Here is a 19,791-nt window from a genome sequence, read left to right as displayed (position 1 = left end):
GTAAAGCTAGGATAACAGGTAGGGGAAATGAATTCTCTTTTGAGCAGGTTGTTTAAAGCTCCTGCAAAAACACACCACTGGAGATATGAGGCATGAAGGCAAATGTGATTGGGAGAAGAGCAGGGCCTGAAGATGGAGATTCAGGAGACTTCAGGATATTAATGGTACTCAAAACTCTAGAAACAAGTGTATCCTGAGGGAGATGTACCAGGTAGGTACAGATGAAGATGCAAGATGAGATCTGAGCATACACTATGGGCCCTTTTCAGATCCAGAGCCCCTTATACAGACAAGGTCCTCAGAGCAGGTTCTCATTGAGGTCATCCTTGAGTGGAACATAGACAAACAGTTCATTGCATGCTTACTGCAAAGTCTCTATTAATTTACAAAATTTTCAAAGAGTTTTCTAAAAGTATTAACCCATTTTCCATTTATTGAGAGCGTAGTGCCTGGCAGTAATAAGCGATAAGTAATGGAGCTATAAGTCAGACACAGTCTCTGTCTTCAAGGAGTTTCTGTCTAATACCTGGGATAGCAAATTAAACAGCGAGTGTGAAAGTGCTTAGGAGGGTACCTGATTTAATAGGTAAGAAGGTATTTTCATTAAAAAAAAAAAAAGATATACATAAGTATCTGAGAGAAGGCATAAAAGTGGTTCTGAGGAAGAGAATATTCCCAGATTTAGTTAGAGGCAAAAGGAAGGCTTCTTAGAAGAAGTGGAGTATAGACATGAAGCATGGATAGGACTTGAGCAGAAAGGGGTGGCAGCTGTTGGAGATGGGGCCACATTTTAGATGGAGAGAATTTACCTAATTAGCAGAACCAACTATTGTGTTTACAGGCAGAACCAACTATTAAGGGCAGTTCAGTATCTCATGCCCTATATCAAGAACTGAGATTCATGTCAAACATTGGATTCCCAGGGCTGAGTGACCATAAGCAGGGCTAGCTCCCAAGCAGGGTCAGAGGACTCTGGGCACCTCTTCCCCCCCGGATCCTGACTCATTATGGGACCAAACTGTTTTAGTGCTTCATTTCACTTGCTCAAACCCAGACGATTTGAATACACCTGCCCAGTGAGGGTGGCCGTTGTGAGGGGCAGGGAGCGCTTCCTAATTGTGGTCCTGTGGCCTAAGCCCCACGTGAAGGCTCTTGGCGGTCTCACTCAAATGAGGTGGGGGCCGGCTGACTGCTCAGCCACACTTGGAGGATGCTTTGCTTATTCATTCTCAGTAGTCATTTGGTCTGTTTTAGAAGTTGTAGATTTCAGAAAGTTAGTGCTTCTCTTTTTAAAAGGTGAGGGGAGAGGGAGGAGCGCTGAAGTGGAGTGCCACCTGCCACTCTCCCATCCCTAAGAATTACCTCCAAGCCCTCCTCTCCACCAAATTAGATGCATTTGAAATGCAGAGCAAATGGCCTCATCCAAAGGAAGAAGACAGGAGAAACAAAAACAGTAAGAGCTATAAAATACCATCATGCACGTGAATGGGTCAGTGAATGTCTTGGAACTCGTACTTCATGGAGCAAAGGGCTGCCTTTTTGATCAGCAAGGGCACAGGAACTTGGCCTCTCCATTCAGAGCTTTGTTGCTACCAACCACACCTGCAGGGTGGTCAAGAAACCACAGAACCCTAAAATGTGTTATAATGACACTGTCCCCAGAGACTGTGAAACAGGTGAGCTCAGTATTTTAAATACAACAATTAGAGGTATGGACCAGTTTGAGTTCTCTTGGTCTCAGGGCAGCTGATGAAGAAGATGATGATGATGATGAATGTCATCAATAACTTCTTATAATAGTGAGTCATACTGCTACAAAGCACTTTCACCTTTATTGACTCATTTTCTCTAAAAAACACACTGGAGATCCCAGTCACCTTTAGAGTATCCCCAAAAGATAAACTACCACCTCTAGTAAAATGGACTCAAGGGTAGATTCATTATTTAGAGCTGCACGTGGTGGAACTTTTGGGATTTGCATGTGGTCTTGCCCTTACCAGCTGGGTGACCTTGGACAGATCATTTCAAACCTTCTAGACTTAGCTTCTTCATATGTAAAATGTGTTAATAATAACTGTCTCAGAGGGTTATTGTACGGATTTCAATGGCTTCATGTAAATAAAAAAGAACATTATAAACTCTAAAGCATTATGCAAATATTAATTACCACCTATACAAGGGTAAGCTATTTGCAAAAATTAATATAAATATAGTTTTGAGATGGGGCTATGATGTGCCTGACAGAGCACTTTGCTTGGAATCAGAAGATAGAAGTTCTATTTTGGCTTTTACAGATCAAATGGTAGTGAGTGTGGCTTTCAGATAGGCAAACACAGCCATGGAAGTGATGCTTTTTACCAGTAAAAAACGGCTACCATCATCCACCTGTCATTTTGTCACCTGTATTAACTGGGTGAAGGCCCCAAACAAATGTACCCATATCCAAATTTCAGAACCTGCGAATATGTTGCCTTACATGGTAAAGGGACCTTGTAGATGTGATTAATTTAAGGATATTGAGACAGGAAAATTATCCTGGATTATCTGCATGTGTCTAATGCAATCACAGAGATCTTTATAATAGGTCATGTGGGAGAGTCAGGATCAGAGTGATGGCTATGTGACAATGGAAGTACACATTGGAGTGATGCTCTTTGAACATAGATGAAGGGATCACAATTCAAAGAACACAAGTGTAACCTTTATTTTTTTAATATATTTTTATTGATTTTTTAGAAGCTGAAAACGGCAAGGAAACAAATTCTCCTTTAGAGCCTCCAGAATGAACCCTTCCTGTTGACACCTTGACTTTAAACCCAGAAAAACTAAGTTTTGAATTTCTGCCTTCCAGAACTGTAGAGAATAGTTTTGTGTTACTTAAAACCATCCATTTTGTGATAACTTGTTCTAGCAGCAAAAGGAAATTCACCTTTACTTTAAGCTCCCCAGCCCTTAATCACTTGGTTTCCTGTTTTTCCCTTCCAACCTATACCCAACTTCTGAGTAGGCTAGGGGGCTATAGTCAAGTCCCCTTCCACCTTTTTCTTTCTTCAGAAAGCCAGCCTGTAGGCCACCCATTACAAGGATTTATAATGATTCAGTTAATCATGCCTCGAGTTCATTGGAGGTCTTCTTGAGGCACTCTGGCTCAGGAAATGCAACTTAAATTTAACTGAGTTACTGAAAACCCCACAGAGTCTCTATTTTTTTAATCTGTCATTTGGGAATAAAATTTATTTCAATGTCTACTTTGAAGGGTGGTTGGAGGGCTTGAGAGAAATGATAGCAATGAAAGCTCTTTGCCACCTATAAAATAATCCAGTGTGAACTCCTGTTATCATCAGCATCATTATTTAGAAACAGAATTTCCAGCTCAATCTCTTCTTTACTCAACATATATGTTGTGGTAAGTGACAAACACTGATTCTAGACAAAGGAAAAAGTATTGTAAGGAGAATACCCAGTTGAGCATTGGATTTTGGATATCTGGATTATTCATGAACATGGATTTAAAATGTTTTTTAAATCCAGATGTGAGGACATTAAATAATCAGTCAATGATATTACTCATTTGGAGGTGGTGAGGTGGGGCAAATTTCATTTGCCTTTCTCTTTGTGGAACTAAAAATAGAAATGACACTTTACTAATCAGTTACAGGGTCATTTGAAAACAGAAGCTCTTAAGAATTCTTTTGGCCACAAGGCTGTCAGAAGTAGAGGAGCTCTGCATTACTGCAAACCCTTGCTGGTTGTATCTTGCCACTGAGAAATGGAAATCCCCAATAGTATGGGCTCTTTCTCAAACATTAAAACCACAATTTACCTAAAACTCACCCTTCACACTTAGAGTGGTTTATGCAACATAACCTCATTAACCTTCTGTAACTTCATTAGGATCAGAAAAGTATCAGGCAACCATCTGATAAATTTGATCAGAAGAGCAGAGAATATTAGAATGCAAGGGAAAGAAGTTAATGTAAGGTAAATAACATTTATCAACCATTTATTTGAAGATGTAAAACTATACTTTTTCATACTTACTCTCTAATTTATTTCCATCTTAAAGATGTGGAAGCTGGGGATAGAAAGATTAAGTGACTTTTCAGAACTTACAGTAGGACATAGTAGAGCTGGCTTTCCTCACGACTTTTTGTTTAATCCTTTACAAATGAAGAAAAGTTAGAGGATTCTATTGCCCCAAAGTCATATATTTACTTAGTGCCCCTGTGACTTCTAAAATTCACTAAATAATTGGTCTGGATTCTCTCCTTTGAAACAACCCAAAGCACTCAAAGTCCTTGCAAAACCAAGAGAACTGAAACACTCCAGGATGTTCTTCTAAGACTCCCAGATTTAGTATTTCTCAGATATATTAACTGGGGTTCTGAGTAGTATATTGAGGCCCATGGGTTTCACATGGGAGGTTGAAGTCTATTCCTAAACTCTTTGCCAAGTTCTGCTCCCATGATGACCAGCACCCATTGGCAGTGGGAAGCAGAGCTTTTGCAAAATTAAAACCTTCAAAATGGAGGTTAATAAAGGAAAGTGCTAAGTCAAAGTGGATTCAAAACAATCCAGCACCTCTTCTTGAGAGAGTTACCTCGTGTTCCTTTGAGAGTGATAATACACGAATGTAATAGTCTGCATTTCTAACAAATTGGGATTGCTAAAGATAGAGGGGCAGTAGGAGAAATGGAGCACCCTCTTATGAAATAAAGTTGGGCTGTAAGTGGAGAGAAAAATAAAACAGATTAACCCAAATATTTCATGGGATTGTACAGACCAGGCCAGGTTCAAAAAAGCTGACCTGGACTCTGTTTCTAACTGGATAAGGTGCTCCTTGAGCCTACCTAAGTCACCTAAGCTCTCTAGGTATCAGTTTTCTCAACTGGACAAAAGTAATCTTCACAGCTGCCTCACAAAGTTGTTGTAAAGATTAAAATGAGACAGTGCACGTGAACATCTTCAGGAAAATGTTAAGTGTTGTACAATGATCTCTAGAGACCTTATATATTGGGTGATCATTTTAATTCTCTCTTTCCCGTGATAGGAAAACAAATCTGAGAAGTCACGATCTTCCTAAGAACATCCATATTATAGGTGACAGAGTCAGGATATATAACTATTAATAAACAGCAGAAGAAAAGAGCACAATTGAGTGTTTTTCCCAATACTAGAGATTCCCCGCATGTGTCTGCGCTGTTGTAACCAGATTGACAGCAGAGTGGGGAAAGGGGCATGTTTTAATTGGTGTTGCTAGAAACAAAGCACCCACAAAGTTGGTGGTTTTAACTATGGGTCAGGAGTTTGGGAGGGGCTAAACTGGAAATTTCTGGCTCAGGGGCCTCTTGTGTGGTTGCAAACAGTGGCTGGAGCTGGAAGATTAGGGAGGGGGTACTGGATTAGCTAGAAGCCAGCCAAGAGTCTCTGAGGGTCCCCACATGAGGTCCCTCTGTGTGGACCACTTTGGGCTTCCTCTCAGCATGGCAGCCTAAGGGCCAGTGAACTGCTTACTTGACAGCTCAGGGCTCCATGTTAACAAGGAGAGATCTGTATCATGACCCTTTGTAATGTAGCTTCAGAAATCACACAGCCTCATTTATATTGCATTGAATGATTACAAGTGAGTCACAACTCCACTCATATTCAAAAGAAAATCTAGACCCCACCTCCTATGGTAGGAGTGGTGAGTTTCTAGAAGCACATGTGATATGGGAAGAGACTATTGCAGTCATCCTCAAAATATGCAGTCTTCCCAGGCAGAAAAACTGCCATGTTATCTAAAGGAAGATCAAGGGTCTCAAATTCTGGAAAGATGGGATAGTTATTTCTGTACCACGGATGTTAGTTATGAAGCACAAATTTTAATTGACAGATGTCCCCTGGAGAAAAAAGCCTGAAAAAAAAAAAAATACCAGCACCATCCGATCCTTTAACAAAGGAGTGGCCTAAACTGGCCATAAGATGGGGGGGCACATTGGGGAAAGATCCAAAATTATCATCTAGAAAACCGATCAGTTTGGTGAAAAGCTAACAAAAAAAAAAATGTTTGTAAATGCAAGCAGAGAGTCATCTTTCAGTCCCCAAGCCGACGCTCTATCCATTGAGCCAAACCGGTCTCGGCAGAGAGTCATCTTGTCTGAAAATCTTCACAAGCTCAGGTTTAGTTACCTTGGAAAGTCCCTATCCTCCCTTGACTTAGCTGAAAGTTGGCAGATTCTGAATAGAAATGAAAGATCCATTCCTACTCAATTATACCTCAAAAAAGCTATTTTAAAAAAGAAATATTAATTTATCAGGTTACACTTTATTTTTTGAAATTCATTGATTTTTAACTGACATATACCTTATGCAAACATATTTTCTGAGGCAAACAACCATGAGAAGAGTGCCAACAGGCAAGAGCCACACATTTAACAAAAAGGGACTGAATGGGGTGGGAAAGGGTTATCAAGTGTGGCCTGGGAACAGAACCCAGGGTCCAGGTTTCTGGCTTGCAGGGTTGAAGGTACTATGTGAGAGATCATGCTTAAATCCTGCTGTGTATGTGTATATGACCTGGTTTAAACCTTGCTCCAAGTATATGATTATTGGTGAGAGGCTACCTTAGGTCTTTTCAGGAAGTAAAAGAAATGATGTATGTGAAGAACTTGGCATGTGATAGACAATCAGAAAAGTGCTCTATTGCTGTTAGTAGGTTTTGTTTTATTACAATTTAATATTAACTTTAAAGTACAGATAATGACTTCCTGTTTACAAATCACTTTGATATTTTCATTTAATTATCATAATAAATTTGCACATAATAAAGTTACACTATAATTATGTAATTATAATGTATCCCCCTTTTACCCCCCCCAAAAAAAACACTTATAGATTAAGAGGTTGAGTTACTTACTTAGTCTTTTAAACAATAAATTGCAGATTTGGGATTTGGAACTAGATTGCCAGTCCAAAGCTACCCCTTTCCATTCTACCATGTTGTTTCTTTATTAAATTGCCAAGTGACTTTGTGCAAGCATTCCATGTCCTGTCCCTATCTGGCCTCTGATTTCTACATCTGCAAAGTGAGAGGAATTAAATCATGCCTAAGGTTCCATCCAGGTCCCAGTGTCTCTGATTAAAAGCGTATGTTCAGGAATAATGGTGTCTGCTTGCTGCCGAGCTCCATGTACATATTGGAGCCCAGGCTCAGAGGGGGTCAGAGCCTGGAGCTGTGCCTAAATCTCAGGCCTGGTTTGGCATTCATCATGATAACTGACTGCCAAAAGGACAGAATTCTCTAGAGGACTTGAGTTCAATCTGGCCAGCTTCAGATGGCCTTAAGTTATCCTCTGACCTTGAACTTCTGATTATCTGAAGCTTATTTTTTTAAAGGCTCAGAAATGACCATCCTATCTCTCTGGAGACCCACTTCTTTTCTTACTTTCATTATGCTCCTCCAACAACAAGGAATGGGAACTGGGAGACAGGCAACCCTTATGTAATTTTTGCCTCTGCTGCTACCTTGCTAATGACCCTGGGCAAGTCCTATCAAAAGCAGAGTGATCAATAAGGGCTCTCCTGTCCCCAGGCTTTGTGAAGTCACATGACTTCTTCTTGAGGAATAAATGGAAGATCTAGATTCTGTGTGTTTTTAAGATAAGAAACCTATTGGATTTTCTAATAACAATGTCTGATATTCAGGGCTGGTCCACTTCAATTGCCCTTTTAAAAACAGCACTTCTACTATTTGGCAAAGGAAATAAGTGAGGAAAATAATTTCAGTATCTGGCCCCAAGAGAAGCTTTAAGTCTGAAAGGTAATGTGAGGTTTAAATCATAATTCTTTTTTTGTTCTGCATACCTCCTTTCCCATTTTAGCTGGAATTTTGAGTGATTCAAAAGTCACTGAGAAAGTAAGTCTCCAAGCTATGCTGGAGGGAGTCTTTCCACACATTGACTCAGTGTTGCTTCTCCTGGGTCAAGTGCCTTGTTCAGTTCTCACTCATCATCTGCCCTCATTCTGCAGACAAAGACTCAGGCAGGAGACCCACCTACCCACGAGAAATGCTTTCACATTCGGGGGCATGTTGTGCTGGGGCTATGCAGAAGCACAGGCCAAGAGGCAACCTCTCCTCTAGCCTCTCTACCCCCAAAGTTAAGGAGTTTGATTTTGGTTTCATTTTGCCAGAGAGAAGGAAGGAAGAGCTGATTTGATTCTTGCCCAATGTACTACTAGAGCAGAGCTCTCAGTCCCTTTTCCATTAGTCCCTTGCATGCTGACAGCAGTCCCAGAGGATAATGAAAAAGGCAATTGCAACAGCATTGGGACGACAATTGCACAATTTATCACAAGGAGTGATTCTACCCATGTGGGGCAATAGATAAAATGCTGGCGGGCTCTGGTCACCACTGTGCCGCCAATGCAATGTGTGACCTTAGGCAAGTTTTTGAACCTCTCTGTAAGCCTCCTTTATCTCACCTATAAAAAATGGAAATAGGATGCTTTGTAGAATAAAAAAGTATCAGATTTGAAAAGTACCTTTGATATCATCTAATCCAACCTGTTTATTTTATACACTTGGAAACTGAAGACTAGAGGTAGAGAGTAACTTGTCTAATGTGGCATGGCAGGTAAGTACCAAGGTTATTTCTAGAAGACAAGACCCCTTCTTCCACTTCTAGATGACCTCCAAGGTTCTCCCCAGCTTCAGGAGTCTATCATTCTAAAATCATAGTCCCCAGCAGCTCTGGCTGCTATCTTTGGGCCTAGTCTTATATTGGTCACTGTCTGCTTCCTTTAGGACTCTTGATGACACATTGTGCCTGCTACTTTACTCATTATAGAGTTCTTCAAATTCATATAAAGCCAGGCAAATGATATGCTCAACAAAGATTCTGGCAGGCTTGTTGTAATGCTTATATTAGTCTGGGCTTATTTCAGGAGAACCTTCAGACAAGTATTGGGCAAGGGTATGGTCACCTTGGCAATTTTCACTTGTATATAAACCAAGACATTGCAGTAATTACCAAGAAAGCCAATATTCTAGGTCAACTTGGGGCCCGAATTACTTTATGACCATGGACATGCTTCATCTTCTTCTCAAGTCTCAGTTTCTCCATTTTTAAAACAAGTTGATTGAACTTGATAATCCCTATGGTACCTTTCAGCTCTGATATTTCATAGAATATTGCCCAATCTTTTTATTCCTTAGGGAATTTTGCTTAGGAACTAGGAAGATGATCTTTGCCACAGGAAGTCTGGGAATGCTTGCAGGCCTTACAATTATAAAACAAATATTAGAAAATAAACATAAGAATATTATGTTGTACTGTGCTTTTGGTTCATATTTTCACTTTTATATCAAATTTTCATAGTCTAACCACATTTTAATTTTCATGTGCAGAGAGACAAAAGGGGAGATAGAAATAACATTGCTATGAAAATTAACCATGACTTACCACACTATTACTGCACTTGACTATGTTTGGTGGGGATGTGATTTGATCTTCAACTTCATAGACATATATTCTGCCTTTCAAGTGCATGCCCACCAGGGAGTATAAATATAAATACAAAGTATGGTATGTTAAAGCTAATAGATATACCATAACCAAGTGGTATTTATTTTAGGTATGCAAGACTTGTTCAATATTCAAATATCAATTAATGTAATTCAACATAATAAAAGGCTAAATCCAATACCCATTCATGATCAAAACTCTCAGCAATCTAGGAATAGAGGGGAACTTCCTTAACTTGATAAATAATGTCTACAAAAAACCTTCAGCTAACATCATACTTTGTGAAGAGAAACACAAAGTTTTATCACTAAGATTAGAAACAAACCCAAACACTAATCAGAAAGAATATATGCATCTCTATGTTTACAGAAGCACAATTTACAATAGCTAAGATTTAGAAACAGCCCAAGTATCCATCAGCAGATGAGTGGATAAAAAAGCTGTGGTACATTTACAATGGAATACTACAGTGGCAGTTAAAAAGAAGGAACTCTTACTATTTGCAGTAGCATAGATTGATCTGGAGAGTATTATGCTAAGTTAAATAAACAGAGAAAGATAAGTTTCAAAAGATTTTACTCATATGTGGAATCTAATGAACAATATAACCTGATGAACAAAAATAGATTCATAGGCACAGAAGCATAAAACAGGCTGAGGAATTTCAGAGGGAGCTGGGGATGGGAGTAGGTGGGGAGAGATTAACCAAGGAACTTTTTATATATGCATACTATAGGCCAGTGCCCAGTGGGGGTCCCTTGGCCTGGCTTAGGAGGAACGGTGCAGAGTGGAGATGGACATGAGAATAAAAACACAAAGACAAAGGAGAGGTAAGATTGAGAGAGAACCAAGATAGTGGCATAGATAAATACCTGTACTTGCTGCCTCTCACAACCTCATCAAAACTACAACTAAAAGACAAAACACCTATCATCCAGAACCACAGGAAAACTGGCTGAGTGGAAGTTCTACAACGAGGAGGAAGAAAAAAAAGCATATTGAAACTGGCAGCCATTGCTATTTGCTCCACCCTGGTGATTCCCTGAGACCCCACCCCACCCAATTTACAACCCCACCCAAGCTGTGCACAGAGGCTTTTGTTCATATTTCCCCAATTTTTACTTATACTTATTTGTGTGTTTGTATATGTATGCAACTTTTTTACATATGTAGATTTGTGTAACCACCAAGAACTTCTATTTTTATATTTTAAATCTAAAAAAAAAGAAAGAATCCTCTCTTTCCAGCCGGTGCCAAGCTATGGGTATCTCTAGGGAAAACTGGCAAAAGGGTCAGAAGACCGGGGGCAAGAGAAAGCCCTACCAAAGAATCAAAAATATGAGCTGGGAAGCCCTGCTGCCAACACTAAGATTGGAACCCTCCTCTTCCCCCACTCCCTCCCACACACACAGTCCCAGTGAGGGGAGGCAACAAGAAGTACTGAGCCTTGAGGCAAGACATAGGTAAGTTCTCCTGAGGCTGAGTGTTGTATGTGCAAAACAAGGATTATTAATGTCTGCAGTGCATCCAACAACAAACTGGTGTGCACTAAGACCCTAGTAAAGAACTGCATCATGCTCATTGACAAGCACACTGTACCCACAGCTGCCCCTGGGCAGAAAGAAGGGGGCCAGCTGACTCCTGAAGAGAAAGATTTTGAACAAAAAATGATCAAAGAAAATTCAGAAGAAATATGAAGAAAGGAAAAAGAATGCCAAAATCAGCAGTCTTCTGGAGGAGCAGTTCCAGCAGAGCGAGTGTCTTGCAAGCATGCTTCAAGACCAGGCCAGTGTGGCCCAGCAGATGGTTATGTGCTAGAGGGCAAGAAGCTAGAATTCTATTTGAGGAAAATCAAGGCCTGAAAAGGCAAGTAAATACTTTCCCTCCTATCTTAACTCATGGAAAAAAGGTATTTATTCTAGAATAAAATAAAAAGAAAGAAAATGTTACCAATGTTTAGTAAGTTGATGACACTGCTACCCACAATGGTGTCTATATATTCATGAGACAATTTCATCCTTGTTACATACCTGAGATGTCCTGAAGAGAAGAGGGGGAGCTGAATGACTGAGCAATCACATCAATTCTTTCTTAGACCATCAGTGTATTGTGACATTCTTAAGTTTACATGAGCTCCATCTATGGAATATATTATTCAGTTTCAATAAACTAACCTTTTTAGAGTGAACTTAAATGAGTTAAAATAATTTCTGCCTTAAAATATTTCAGCAAGCAGTGAACTGAAGAAAATGCCTATGCTGAAAGCACAACCAAACAAGGAAATGGAAGAACTTACTCTTCTACTCCTGGTCAAACAAACTCTCTCCTAGAGACATTTCAAGGAACATGCAATAAATAACTAACCTGAGCTGACAGAAGTTCAACAAAAAATAATTGAAATGATCAAAAATATATATTTTTAAGTGGATTTTAAAATAACGTTTTATTTCTTGTTCACAATGTGCATGTATATTGTATCATGAGGTTTACATCGTGTCAATGACCAAATGAGTCATCATGATTTGGAAGACATCTTGAACATAATGGTCAACCTTTATAAAATTTTTAACGATGTTTAAAAATCGCATGATACACAAGACAAGACAAAATACTCACTATTAGAGAAACACTTATTATCCCTCCTACAATGTAGCAGCAAACTATTGTCTGTGAGACCTTAGGTTTAACATATCTCCCCATAGAGTTCTGTTGGGGAACCAAGGAAGGAAAAGATGTGAAGGTGCCTCTGTAAATGCTAAAGTTCTGTGCTAATAATATATTATGAGTATTAATTATTTTACCACAAAATTTCAGAAGAAAATTAGTTGTACAGAAATGTTATTATTTAATAGGCAACATTTGAATCTCAGATGAGGACTTTTTTTGTAGACTGCTTGGAAAAATAATTCTTTGAGGCTGAAATGTATATTCAAAAGTAGAAGCATGATGGACAGTTTCCAGATCTGGATTTCAGTGCTGACTTACTACTGCTGTAACCTTGGGCCAGATACTTAATCTCCCCAAGCACCTATTTCCTCATTTGTAAAGGCAACTAATAAACAACCCATCTCATAAACTCATTGTGAGAATTGAGGGAGAGACAATATATGTAAAGAACTTGGCACAGTACCTGGCACATTGCAGGGTCTCAAAACTGATCCCTCCTCCCTCATTTTTAGGCCACTTCTGAAAAAAACATATCCTTGCTGAAAGCCTCTATGTTCCTGGCATTATGTTTATTTCTCATTCTCCTAGCTCTACAGAATTTTCTTAGAGGACTCGATTGAATATCTGAACTTCTTCCCAACATTTAACAGTTTTCTGCTTATATTAGATACTTAATAAGAGTTTATTGGATGAGTGGTTGAAGTTAATGATCTCTAACAGGGAGCAAATTTGAGGCCTCAGGCCAAGGAGCTTTGATCTAAGGATTTCAGACACTGGCTGCCACTGAAGGATCTTTAGAGTACCCTCCTCTCCTGAGCCTTTAGTGTAAGAATTCCTTTGATGTGCACAGAGCCCTAGAGTTTCCAAAGCACTTTCACGTGTATCATCCTATTTGATCCACACAACAGACTTTTCCTTTATTGAGGCAGGTATTCCTAAAGAGAAGCCTGAGGCCCAAATAGCATGTTCTATTTGTACAGCAGAGGACATAATACTGGTACCACTTATCATTTTCTGAGCCTATGCTTTGTACTAGGCACTTCATGCAAATTAGTTTATTCAGTCCTCAGAAAAATCTTTGACTCCATTCTTATTGCTGCTTTTAAAACAGCCCCAAAACTTAAAGGCATGAAACAGTTTTTAGCATGAAGGTGGATTCTATGGGTTTGAGATTCAGAAAGGTCACAAAATAGCTTGTTTCTACTCCATTATGTCTGGGACCTTGGCTGGAAGATGCAAAGGCAGAGGGGCTCAACAGCTGGGGACTGAAAGCATCTGGAGACATTGCCAGTCACATGTCTGGCCGTGGCTAAGGCCTGTCTACTGGAATGGGTAGACCTATATGGGAAGACCTATATGTGGCCTCTATATGTGGCCTGGGCTTCCTCCTGGTGGCCTTGGGTATTTGAATTTCTTATATGGAGACTCAAGTGCTTCAAAATCAATTGTTCCAGAAAAATAAAGGTAGAAGCTAGGTCACCTTTTGTGACCTAGATCTGAAGTCATATTGTATTTTTCCCCTCTTGCTTCACTCTATTCATTTAGCAAGTCACCAGTCCACCCATATTCCAGAGAAGGGGCACAGATCCACTTTTTGAAGGAAGAGAACTCAAGTGGGAGGGCAGATGTTGCTGTGACCATCTTTGAAAAATACAACCTGTTACTCTGCTCTAAGTATTTAGGAAGGAAATCAAAATTCTGTGAGATTGAGAGCCCTATCCAAAGTCCCATAGCTCATACCCATCTCATCCAGGAGTTAGGATTTCAAAATCTAAGGTAAATACTGATCACAGTCATAACTACCTTGGAAATCCTTTGATTTGTTTATAAAGTCCAGTATATGTGGTTTGGCATAAGCAACAGATTCTGGTGTATCATCTCAAGTTTACTGGAGTGTATCCACTAGCTTAATAAAATTGTGGGTAGAATCATGCACCGTTCAAATTATTTTTCTAATTTTCTAGTGTTAACATTTAAAACTCCATAGCTTTGATGCATTTTAAAAGGTACATCCAGGACTGATTCAAGTCAGTCTGACTTTAAAGTTCAAGCTCTTCTGCAGGACCACCCCTAGAAACCACCTCTAAAAGATGGGGAAAGAGAGCAGTACCAGGCCCACCTAGGCTGGCATACCTACTCACACAGAATCAGGACTGTTACAAGCCCGATGTGATTCGGAAGCTGTCACTGACTTTACCTGTCTAAGCTACCATGTTTCCCTGAAAATAAGACATCCTCCGAAAATAAGACCTACTTACAGGTTTCCTTCTGAGTGAAAGATAAGGCATCCACTGAAAATAAGGCCCCCTAGTCTCTGTCTCAGAATGCTATTGCTAAACATGAGAGATTTGGTCCACTGATTCTGAAAGAAATGGAGTCACAAGAAATTTACCAAGAAATTCAGGAATTGGATTGTTATGATGATGTTCCAGAAGATGATGACAACTAGTTTGTGTTGACAACTGCCGTACTACCGTACCGTATACAGGTAATAGATTTCCTTTATTTTCATTTAACAATAAATGTGTACCGTATTCTTCTTCATGAAAAAATAAGACATCCCCTGAAAATAAGACCTAGTGCATCTTTGGGAGCAAAAATTAATATAAGACACTGTCTTATTTTCAGGGAAACAGGGTATTCCCTGTTAAAGCTGTAATTATTCCTGAGCATCTGGATAATCATACTCTCCCTGCCCACTGATCTCTCTCTCCAGGCCTTCAGAGAACAGGAAGAAGGGAAAACTAAGATTTTGATAATGAGTGAAATGTCAACAGATAAGGATATAAAGGCACTGCAAATAGACTGAGCAGCATGATTAGACAGGGAGGGCATGGGGGCGGGGTGGGACTGCAGGAAGTATTAGGTCTAGTAATAATTAATGTCGTTTTCTAATACTTTTTTTAAATCGAATTTATTTAAACAATACAACAAAATTTAATCAACAATATAGTTGCCGTTGTTTTCTACTACTTGTGCCCAACACTCAGGAAGCATTTTAATCCCTCTGTTGTAAAATTCTTGTGATTTTGATGCAAAAAATTCGGTCAATGCATTTTTGAGGCATTCTTCATTATTAAATTTTTTTCCAAGAAGAAAGTTTTGCAAAGAACGAAACAAATGGTAATCGGAAGGGGCAATATCAGGAGAATATGCAGGTTGAGGGAGAACTTCCCATTCCAACTGGCGCAGTTTTTCAGCAGTGATTCTTGCAGTATGCGGTCGTGCGTTATCGTGGTGAAGAATTACGCCCTTCCGATTAATCAGCGAAGGTTCTTTTTCTCTTAAAGCTTGGGCTAACCTTTCCAATTGGGCACTATACACTGCACTTGTAATGGTTTGGTTAGATAGTAAAAGTTCATAATGAAGAATTCCTTTAAAATTCCACCAAACACACAACATCACTTTTTTCGCATGCAAGTCAGGTTTTGGCGTGGGCTGCGGAGCCTCATTTTTGTCCAACCATTGAGGCCGCCTTTTCAAATTAACATACAGCACCCATTCTTCATCTCCCGTAACAATTTGCTCTAAAAACGGCAAACGGTTTTGACGAGAGAAGAGCGAACTGCAAATTGTGACTCTTTGATTACGGTTGTTGTCGGTCAACTCATGAGGAACCCATTTTCCAAACTTTTGGACTTTGCCAAGTGCACGCAATTGATTGGAAATTGTTTTTTGTGAACAATTTAAAGTTGTCGCAAGCTCTTGTTGGGTAATTTGAGGATTTTGCACCAAAAGAGCTTGAAGAGCTTCTTGATCAAAATTGGACACACGGCCTCGACCACTCTTGTCATCTAACAAAAAATTTCCCTCGCGAAATTTCTCAAACCAACGCTGGCATTTTCTGGCGCTAACTGCATCTTGACCAAGAGCACTACAGATGTTTTTTGCAGCCTCACTTGCTTTTCTTCCTAATTGGAACTCGTAAAGCATGTAGTGCCGAATATGCTCTTCATCCGCCATCTTCTTAGCCCTAGTTTTGCAACAAAAACCAAACCAAACACAAACTTTTTCAAGCAAAACTTGTTAATTGCACTTCACACGTTCTGTAGATACCACGTGTTTGAAGGTTATGTCAATGCAAGTCAACGCCAAGCAAGATTTTAAACGAATGTTAAAAAACGACATTAATTATTACTAGACCCAATATTAAGGGATTAGAGAATATGTGGAGCTGTTTTGCCAGGGGAAGATCACTGAGGTCTGATAATACCCAGGCACAGACTTAATTCTAAAGATAATGAAGTAGGGGAAGTAATCTGGTCAGCTTTGCAATTTAGCAGAAATTCTGGAGGCAATATGGAGCACAGCAGTGTATGGTGGAGCTTAGGTAAGGAGGCTGGTGAGGAAACTACTGTTGCAGGAGAAGCAAATGCCTGCCTCTGGCTAATGCCAAGGTGTCTGAGGATAGAAATTTAGGGTCTTTGTCTATTATCTTTACAAACTGGTTTGGTACCAGTTTTGTTATTAATCCTCACCCAAGGATATTTTCCATTGGTTTTTAGAGAGAGTGGAAAGGAGAGTGAGAGACAGAAAAAGAAACATCAATGTGAGAGAGACATATCGATTAGTTGCTTCCCACAGGCATCTGAACAGGGCCAAGGATCGAGCCTGCAACCAAGATAGGTGCCCTTGACAAAAATCAAACCTCGGACCCTTCAGTCCATAGGCAATGCTCTATCCACTGAGACAACTGGCTAGGGCTAGTACCAATATTTAAAAAACTAGAAAAACCGCCAGAGCTAATGGAGCAAATGGCCACTAAAAACATCTTGTGCTCAGAGAAATCTCCACTTCCAGGTCTCAGTGACTGAGGTCTCCCATTTGAAATATTTCTTTTAGATCTCAGGGACTTAGCATTGCATAAATCATAATCCTTGTTTCATGTGTGACAGTATTGTATTTATATACTTAGTTGATCTAATGTAATAAGCATTCATGAGTGACACTTCAATGTGAAAACAAGAACTTTGAGAGTAATTTGGCCATATGTATGCCTGTGGTCTTCCCCTACTCCACCCCTGGCACCCCAACCCAAAGAAACCACCATCATGAATCTTGTATTCATTATTCCTTAGCTTTCCTTTTTAAATAGTTTTAGCTCATTTATATGAGTTCCTTAAAAGTATATTTTATTAATGTTTTTAATATCATAAAAAGGACATGATGCACAAATAACTTTGATATTTATACTTTTTAATTAATATATTGTGAAGACTTGTCCATATTGTTTATTGTAGTTGCTTACTTAATTTGAATATGCCATAGTTAATTCATCAACTGCCCTATTAATGGGAATTTTGTTTGTGTGTTGATATGTATAGTAGTATCGATACTATAAACATTCTTATCTGCATTTTCTTTTTTAAAAATAAATTTTTATTGATTTTTGAGAGGAAGGGAGAGAGAGAGAAAGAAACATGAATGATTGCAGAGAATTATTGATCAGTTGCCTCTTGCATGCCTCACACTGGGGATTGAGCCTGCAACCCGGGCATGTGCCCTGACCGGGAACCAAACCATGACCTCCTGGTTCATAGGTCGACACTCAGCCACTGAGCCACATGGACCAGGCTGCATTTTCTGGTATACATATGTGAAGGTTTCTTTTAAACATAATCATAAGAATAGACTTGCTGAGTTATAGGGTCCATAAAGTTTAATTTTAAAAGATAATATCAAGCTATTTTTTCTAAAAGGTTTTATAAACTGTTCTAGCCATGACTAACCTCACCAAAAACAAAGTAGGTCAAAGAAATCACATTATTTTAAAATAATGGTTATTTTATTTCTTTCTTTTCAATTCTTAAGCCTCTAATTTCTCTTTTCTTATTGTATTATCATTATTTAGCTTACATAGTGAATTATGCTTATAGATTTTCTAATAATAAAATTATCCTCTGATATCTGAGGAAAGGCCAGTGTAATATATGATCATTTTGATGCACTACTGGATTTGGTTTACTAAAACTCTCTAGGATTTTTACATCTACAGCAATAAGTGACATAGTATGTAATTTTTTCTTATAGCTCTTTGCTAGTTTTGTTATTAAGATTGTGATCTTCATATTATCTGATAATATTATGTTGAGACCAGCTTTATTTTGTTCCACTTGCCTGATTAATCATTTTTCATCCTTTTATTTACATCTTGTGCATGTATGTTGCTTTAGAATATGTCTAGAGAATAGCAAATATTTGATTTTTACTTTTTATTTTGGTAAGATAGCGCATTTTTATCTATAATAGTTATTCATATATTAAGACTTTCTTCTACTCTATTAGGATAGAGAGAAATATAGATGTGAGAGGAACACATCATCGATTGGTTGCCTCCTGCATGAGCCCCAACCAGGGCCCAGGCTGGGGAGGAGACTGCAATGGAGGTATATGCACCTAATCTGAACGGAACTTGGGGCCCTTTGGTCTGCAGACTGATGCTCTATCCACTAAGCCAAACTGGCTAGGGTTTCCGTTTATTACTTTAAAGTTGACTATGTCTTCTCACATATAAGCCAAAGACATTAATATTCTCTCATGTCCCCTGGCCTTCCTGTGATTCATCATAGACTTCTTGTTTTTCTATGTATATTCTTTTGCTTTCTCTTTTCTTTGGTCTGTTATTTTTTAATAGAACCACATTTTACAAAGATATTTTATCACTTTTACTTCACATATTTCTTCCATCATCCCTTAGATTTGTTTCTTATATATAAGTATATTATTAAAACATTTTTTATATATGGATCTTTGCATGGCAGGCCTTCCCCCACCAAAGTCTCAATATCTTAAGAGTATTTTAATATGTCTTAACATTTGAATGAAAGTTTAGCTGAATATGAAATTCTATACTTTCAAAATTTTGAAAACGCTTCTCTATCTGTCTTACATCCTGAATACTGCTGAAAATTTTGATATCAATATTACTTGTATTTCTTTGTAAGTGATCTTCTTTCTTTCTCTCTGCAAATTTTTAATGTTTTACCTTATCTTTGATATCCTTAAATTTTAATATACTTACATTTAGGAGTATGATTTCTCTTATCTTTCCTTTTTCACTGTCTATGATTCCTTTTAATCTGAAGTGTTCTATCTTTCATAAATTTCGAAGGAATTACCTCCATTATTTCTTCAAAGATTTCCTTCTCTCCATTTCTATATATCTTCATTTATTTTTTCTTTCTGGGACTACTTTTGCCTTTTATACTTTAACTTATATATATATATATATATATATATATATATATATATATATATATATATTAATTTTTAAACTAACTTTTGGCTAAAAATTCCTCAGTCTGATCCCCCAGTTCACTGTGCATTCCTCAAGCAAATTCATTCTACTAGTTATTATCTATTGTGTTTATTACCTCAACTATTACAGTTTCATATTTAACATTTTTACTTGATTTCTTTTATGATTTCTTGTTTTCATTTTATATTGCTAATTAGAATCCCAGTGCACAAAATTTGGGCATAGGATGGTGTGACCCTCAGTCCAGCCCTCTTCAATTGGAGACCCCTCAAGGAATGTCTGACTGCCTCTCACAATCCACAATTGCTAACTTCCAACCACTTGTCTCCATGCTTGCCTGATTGCCCCTAACCACTTCTG

At 38.6% G+C, this 19,791-nt stretch overlaps 1 pseudogene across 1 annotated transcript; it reads left to right on the top strand.

Annotated features, from left to right (window-relative positions):
- The first annotated feature begins 10,766 nt into the window (after positions 1-10,766).
- On the top strand, positions 10,767-11,368 carry LOC311616228 (small ribosomal subunit protein eS8-like; annotated as a pseudogene). Its single transcript has one exon. The product of its transcript is annotated as a small ribosomal subunit protein eS8-like (transcript).
- The last annotated feature ends 8,423 nt before the right edge of the window (positions 11,369-19,791 follow it).

The sequence above is a fragment of the Pipistrellus hanaki genome (assembly GCF_964339955.1).
Source record: "Pipistrellus hanaki genome assembly, chromosome: 2".
Lineage (NCBI taxonomy): Eukaryota > Metazoa > Chordata > Mammalia > Chiroptera > Vespertilionidae > Pipistrellus > Pipistrellus hanaki.
Note: the sequence above shows the minus strand (reverse complement) of the source record. Positions and strands in the feature narration are given on the sequence as shown.